Source organism: Alexandromys fortis, unplaced genomic scaffold, assembly GCF_014885135.2.
Source record: "Alexandromys fortis isolate MF-2015 unplaced genomic scaffold, M_Fortis_MF-2015_v1.1 scaffold_43, whole genome shotgun sequence".
Lineage (NCBI taxonomy): Eukaryota > Metazoa > Chordata > Mammalia > Rodentia > Cricetidae > Alexandromys > Alexandromys fortis.
Window position 1 is genome coordinate 8,384,779 of NW_026067928.1, and position 7,959 is coordinate 8,392,737.

Genomic DNA, 7,959 nt, shown 5'->3' on the forward strand with positions numbered 1-7,959 from the left:
TTTAGAAACAAAATTTCAAGTCATAATGACTCTAGGGTGACCTTTTCCGCACCCTTGAAGATTTTAATGAAAGAGTACAGTCAGGGAGGGGTAGTTGTCCAGGTTGACTTCTGTGTATACTTGAGAAAATAAAAAGTTACCACCCTCATGGAAAGTCATTGAGTGCATCAATTATTTCAAGACGAGTAACAGAAGAAATCTGCTAACGATTTCAGCTCATGTACTAACTGACAATAAATACATCTCCCAGATAAAGTAGAGTAGAAGCTTCTGAGACTAGGACTGTCTTATGATAAACCAGTTCATTGGCTTCATTGATTCGTGAGACTTTGCTAGAATGTTTGGCTCCTGAAGTGACCTGTAATCCTGAGTACTCCTGCAACTCAAAACTAAATTAAATGTGTGCTTTTGTTCCTGTGGGTTTCCTTTGTAATTTTGGGAATAACCCCAGAGCCTGTAGTATTGGGAATAACCTCATGTTGCCATAAGCCTCTGGTCTACCCAGACCTGAAATAACCACACAGAAAATGTATTATTACAGCACTACTTGGCCTATTAGCTTATGTTTCTTATTGGATAGCTCTTATATCTTAAATTAGCTCATTTCTATTAATCTGTGTATCATCATGAGGTGTGGTCTGCTGGCAATGTTCTGCCCATGACTGGTGTCTCTCTCCTGCAATGGCTACAGGGCTTCTCCCTGACTCCACCTGCTTTCTCCCAGCATTCAGTTAAATTTTTCCACCCAGCTCTATTCTGCTTCACTGTAGGCCAAAGTAGTTATTCATTAACCAAATAAATGCAGCACATATACAAAAAGACTTCCCACAGCACCCCAGGGCTTGTTGCATGTTAATGAGTATGTTCTGCTCCCTTAAGGCCAAATATGTGCACTTAAAATATGTCTCAGGCTGGGGATACTCACCTTATATGCACAAGGTTGTGGGCTTGATCTACAACAGTGTAGGAATATGACAGTGTTTACCTGACCGAGTCAAAGGATCTATAGCTGCACAATGTTCTAGACTGTGGTGGTTCAGACTCTCCTCACCTTACTCCAGATGTACATAGTATTTTTAGTCACAGAAAAAGAAATGACATCAAAAAGCTTGTCTTAGGGTTTCTGTTGCTGTGACCATACACCATGACCAAAAAGCAAGTTGGGGAGTGAAGGGTTTATTTGGCTTATACTTCCATACTGTTGTTTATCACCTGAGCAGTAGTGGATCCAAACTACAGGCTTTTCTTTGGAGAGAGGATGAGCCACTGTGGTGACTGTTAGGATAAAGCAACAGAAAAGATACCTTTGGCAGCCTGCCCTAGCTGTGCCTCTAAGAGATCACACCACACAACAGATCTAATGAGCTTTATGGTGAGAGGACAATTCAGAGTGAAGATAGAGACAGACAGACAGACAGACAGACAGACAGACAGACAGGCAGGCAGGCAGAGGCTGGGAGGCAAAGAGAACAAACAATACTGAGAAAACCACCTAGCTGTGGCTGGGTCTTTAAAGCAGGTGAATGTTACACAACTCATGCACCTGGTAATGTTGGTTCTTACGGCTTCTGCCCTGCAGGTGGGGGCGAGGCACAAACCCACAGTGGAGGCACCATCTGTAATTCCAGTTTTTGGGAGATTGGATGAAGTCAGATTGCTAAAGCTGTAGATGCTGGTTTGGGCATGCATTTCTTTTTCTACTTTGGGCTCTGTGGACCCCTATTTCTCTATTTGTAAAATTGGCATCATCTCTCCTTGAGAATCAGAGATTACTGTCTGGGACAATGATGTAGACAGTGAGCTAGCCCCACTTGCCCAATTTTAAGGACAGTGTTAAAAGACTGTTTCCATCAAGGAAAGACATCCTGTGGTTACTCTTATGAGAGCTGAATGGTTCCTCCAGAGAATGACGCCAGTAAAGAATACATTTGGAGTAACTGGAATACGACTTTTAGATGCACTCTGTATTACTCAGGGTTTTGTAGATAAGATGGGGGATGGTGATCATTTAGAGCCTTTCCTCTTGAAGAATGGGAAGTAACGTATCAGAGAAAGGAATTGGGAGCAAGAGATCACAAGACAACTAAGTAGCAGCTAAGCAAACACTGACAGGAAAACTCTTCACTAGGATGGACCAAGCATAGAGCTTTTAAGATACAGTACATCTAAGTGGGCTCCAAGGAACACAGCCTTTGGGGCTAAAAACAGCCTTCCGTTTGAATCTACTGGCAAAGTTACGGTTTAGGATGTATTGCTGTTTAAGGAGTCTTCTCTTCCTGTACCAGGGACTGAACCCAACACCTGACACATGCTGGACAAATGCTCTACCACTGAGCTATATCCCCAGCAGATACATTGTTGTTATAAACCCCAGAATACTCACTTACTGTTGTATACTTGCAGAGTTCCTTAGTGTTACTCCTGGAAGGAAGGTGGAATCTGAGAGCTGCCTGCCTCAGGTAAGTAGTGAACATATTTGAACATTGTTCATACACTTTACTCTTTTATTTCCTGTAAATAATAGGCTGAATAATGTCTAAGTTATAGTTCCTTATCATGTTTCTTAGGTTTTCAGGTCATTTCCAGAAACCTTTTTTTTTTCATCTTTTTTGAAAAACTAGGTACAAAGTCCTTCATTCACGCTAGTTACCAGCTTGCTATACCATTGAACCCACAGAAAACATTTACATGTATATTTTTTAAAATGTCATAGTGATTATGAAAGAAGCTATATAAATGAAACATTTAATTCTAAAGTTCAGGAAGCTCAGACAGGGCTGGGGAGATGGTTTGTGGTTAGGAGAACTTGTTCTCACAGAAAGCCCAGCTTTGATTTCCAGCACCGATATCATGGTTCAGAACTATGGTAATTCCAGTACCATGGGATCTCATACCTTCCTTTGACCTCCAAGGTCATAAATACATGCAGGTAAAACATAAAATAAAATGAATAGATCTAAAAAAAATAATTTAAGGAGAAAGCACCAGCAATCCTGCGTACTGGTAATTTTCCACTCCCTAAGAGAAAATGTGACTTTTCTTCCAAACAACTCAATCCTTGCCCTTATCGCTAATGTACATAACATGATGGATATTGCATACCTGCTACGTAAACATTGCTTTAATATTTTTCACTGCTTTTGCCCAAAGGACCCTGAGTAAATGTGTTATCTGGCACAAGGCGCTGGAGCGGTGTCACTCTTTCCCAGCCAGTGGCTTCGTTGCACAACACGGAACCTTCAGAACCTTGGCAGAGCTAAATTTTCTTTCTTTAATTTTTTTTTTAAGCTGGTGAGTTCACCTTAATAATTTGCAAGGCTCTTTTACCTAGCCAAACACTATAGGCTAAAGGGAACTGAACAAAGGAGGATCCTTTAACCTTCTTATAGGGTAATTTAAAAATACCACACAACTAAATAATAGGTAGTTGTAAGCATTTTCTTTTAAGCACACACACACACAAACACACACATACTATTACTTGAACAGAGAACTTGAATGAGAAGCAGCTGATAGGTTGCAGAGCAGAATATGATGTGCCCATGGAGATCCAATCTGTATATTCTTCCTTTGACTTTGCTACTTGAAATCTTTGGATTTTAGGTCGACCATTTAACCCTTCCAGCTCCAATGTCCTGGTTTTGGTTATTATATCTACAAAATGGAGCTTCAATGTCTTCTTCTGCCTAATTCATCATTGTACTTCTAGGGTTGAATTCAGCTATGCAGGTGGAATCCTTTTAAGAATCGTCCATGCTGGAAGCATGAGAAAGACTGTTACTATTTTTTAAGCAGTAGTGAGAAGTTCAGTGGACTTGCTTAGAGAAACTGAGTCCGAGTGTCTCTTCTTTTACCCACTAGCTGAAAGATTTGCACAGATTTAAGAAAGGGGCAAAAATATCGTAAAGTATGTTCATAAAATGCAAAGTGTCATGAGAAAAAAATAGTAAAAGTCTTGTTTTGTCCCTTGTTTTTCACAAATAAAATTAAATAAAGCAAGAAAGAGCCTGACTAAGAAGTAACAGAAAACATAGCAAAAATTCTAATTGGTCTTAAAAAAAAAAAAACAAACTGGAGTCAGGTATTAGAGAGTGAAAGCTGAGAGGTCAGAGAAGCAGTGCAGCCAGCCACGAGAGAGACCTTTTACCTCTACCGCATCCTCAGGTTGAAGGGTTGATCCTGTCTCTACTCATCCTCACACTGCATCCTTAGACTACATCTGAGCCCTTGTCTCCTACTGCCTTATATTCCTCTCTCAGCCCAATTATATCCCTTCCTGTCTCCACCTCCCTAGTGTGGGGATTAAAGGCATGGGACTCCCAAGTACTGGGATTAAAGATGTGTGCCACTACTGCCCGACCTCTAGTGACTTAGCTCTATACTCTGATCTTCAAACTTCATTTGTTAAAAATACAAACAAAATATTACTATGAGACAATCTTTTACTATAAAAGCAGTACAAAGAATTTTCTAAACTATAAATATACTTGCAGAGGTTAAATCCACTTGCAGTGAGCACCTGCATTTTCTATGGGATGAACTCATGGAAGACAGGGTGAAAAACATTGTCTTCAGAGTAAGCAAGTTCATATCTCTCATTAAGCAATGGTAGGGAGCGAACTGAAGTGATATTTCATTTGTATTTTAATAAATGAAGCTTGCCTGAAGATCAGAGAGTAAAGCAGCCCTACTGGTAGCACAGATAATAAAAACCCAGAGACAAAAATTGGGGTTCAACCTGAAGGTCAGAAAAGCAAAATAACCAGCCACTGGCTCTTACTGCAACCTCAGTCTGAAATGGAGATCCTGCCTCTGAGAATCTCAGAATGAGACTATGTCTGTTGCAAGGGACAAGGCTGCTTGTTTATCCTGGCTAGCTTACACCTGAAATAACCACACAGAAACTGCCTCATAATTTTGAATTTTTTATAATTATTTATTTGATATGCATTGGTGTTTTGCTTGCATGTATGTCTGTGTGAGGGTGTTGGATTCCTTGGAACTGGAGTTATAGACAGTTGTGAGTTGCCATGTGAGTGCTGGGAGTTGAATCTGGGCCTTCTGGAAGAACAGGCAGTGGTCTTAACTACTGAGCTACTTTTCCAGCCCATAATTTGAATATTTTAAGAAGTAATTTTGAAAAAAAAAACTTCAAAAAGCCTCGATTTTCTTTATTTCTCTCAAGAACTTAATGGTAAGTCGCTGTTGCTGAAGACACCATATACCTGCATCATAGGACATGGAAAAATCAAGCACGTACTTAGGCTTTGGACCTATTATCTAGCTTTCATTGTCTGAAAGGATTCTATACATACTATGCTTAAGTCCCTCATAGATAAGATTTTAAAAAGTGCTGTTAGGCAAAAAGCCAGGGCAATTGTACGGTGTGTCTTATTTGTTTGGATTCTTTCAGAAATCATAATTCAGAAATCGCCTAAGTTCTGCCCTATCAGGCCCAAAGCAGTTTCTTTATTCATTAACCAATGAAAGAAACACAAAAACCGAAGGACCTCCTACACCAAACACTTTAAATTTTAGTTTCAATTATTTTCATCTTGTTTCCCAACCTTTTATGATTTATTATAATAGGAATTATTGCTATATTGGTAAAAGCTGAATAATTTTTTCTTTAAAATTAAAAAAATTACATTTTGTCATTCAAGCTTTTTTATTTCATTTGTTGCCTTTAGTGTGGAGTACGGATAACTTCTGACATTTCTTTCAACAATGATGTAGTACATATAGTATAATTTCATTCCTTCGGCCAGTGTGTCCAGTGATACTCAATGACACATCTGAACTCCACTTTTTGCTCTTGTTGTTTTCAAGACGGGTTCTCACTAAGTAGCTCTGGCTGTCCTGGAACTCATTCTGTAGACCAGGCTGGTCTCAAACTCACAGAGATCCCCCTGTCTCTGCCTCTCAAGTGATGGGATTAAAGTCATGCGCCCCTACACCTTGTTTGAACTCTGCATTTGAGACTAAACTAAACCAGCTTGGCTTACCTTCTACTCTTTGTAGTGAATAATGAAAGTCTACAGGAGGTTAGATCCAGGAAGTAGGGTAACTTCTGGTCCCCATGCAGTAAATCTTACTGGACCAGACCACCCACCTCTCATCTTGAAGAATCTGATATCCAAGAGCACTGCCGATGGCCAGATACATAGATTGGTCAAGGCTTATTGTTGTGGACAGGCACCTTGGGCCATCACTCTGAATTATGCGTTAGGAATATTTCTATGCTCCCAACTTGACATTGTGTACTTTAACTTCACTTTTAGCACCCATAAAGAGGGTATTATGTTGTTTATTTTTTAGTCATCAGTAGAGATGGATGCTCTCAACCAACGCCTTTTGGAAGTTCCAGTATTTGGTGTATGGGTCAGAAATGCTGAAAGCTCTAACAGAGAGTATTTTTCATTAGAAACAACAGATGCAGAAACTTTCCACATGGTTTTGGACATTTGATTTTTAACCTGTGGGCAGATTGTTTTGACACTTTGAAAGCATCTAGATTACTTTAACTTTCCAATGCTTCTGGCTTCTACTGTGTGCTATTTGACTTTGGTTTGTGACTACATCCTGTAGGGACCCTGATACATAAGTGAGTTATAGCTTTTATATATTCAAGGAACATTTCAGGATTAAAGAAACCTGCTCATGGGCTGTTTGCATTTTTGTCAAGAATGTGTAGACATGGCCATACATACTAAGTGCCTGTAGGGTTTTAAGATTATTGAGGAATGCTTACTGGAGCCAGCAGGTGTAAATAGAGGCAAAGAAGACCCTGATGAAATTTCATCAGTTCTAGTAGATAAGGTGAAAATGATCTTCCTAGGGGACAACCATGCAGATGGGCCAGAAACACACCTTCAAGCAGATCAAGGACTACAGGTTGGCAGAGTTGGTCTTATTTTGTTTATTTCTTTAATGTAAACCAAGCTTGACCCATGCACTTAGTTAAAGTGTCATACTGTTTCTAAGTCTAGTGCATCCTGCCACCTGTATTCAGGCTCTTTGGTAACCTCATCACTGATGAGTTTCTTTGGCTGATTATATGTGGACCTTTCTGTTCCGCCAACCACTCCCCCAAATAACCATACAGGGACTAATTTATTAATTATAAATATTTGTCCAATAGCTCAGGCTTATTACTAACTAGCTCTTACATTTTATTTTTTTAAAAGATTTATTTATTATGCATACAATGTTCTGTTAACATATATACACCAGAAGAGGCACCAGATCTCATTATAGATGGTTGTGAGCCACCATGTGGTTACTGGGAATTGAACTCAGGACCTCTGGAAGAGCAGCTAGTGCTCTTAACCTCTGAGCCATCTCTCCAGCCCATAGCTCTTACATTTTAAATTAACACATATTTCTTATTTACATTCTGCTACACAGCAGTACTTCTTTATGACAAATTCTTGCTTCTCTTCGTGTCCCCTTGAGACTCCTCAGACTCCTCTTCATCCTTTCTCCCAGAATTCTCCTTGTCTGGTTCTCTCACCTAGCCTTTTGCCTAGCTATAGGTCAGTCAGCTTCTTTATTAAACCATCACAGTAACATATATTTACATAGTATAAAGGAATATTCCACAGCTGATGCAACAATAAGAACATGGCTTATGCAGAGATTTGTAAGGTACTTGAGTGATTCTGCCTCTTCTCTTGGAGCTCTTGCTATTGTCTTGAAAATAAACTGACATAGTGTAATGGAAAAGGAGCCTATATCCTCATGAAACATGTCTGAATCACTGTCCTGTAGGGCTTTAGCTAATCACATTGAGCAATATAAGCAAGAACAGCTGAATTAAACTCACATAGAGAAGATGACCCACTTCATATGTAGATATCCATAAGAAATATAAATAGTTCATGTGTAAGTCTCTAAGTTTTGAGATAATTTGTTAAACAGAAACAACACTCTTTGGAGGTATGAATTTCTTATCACCGT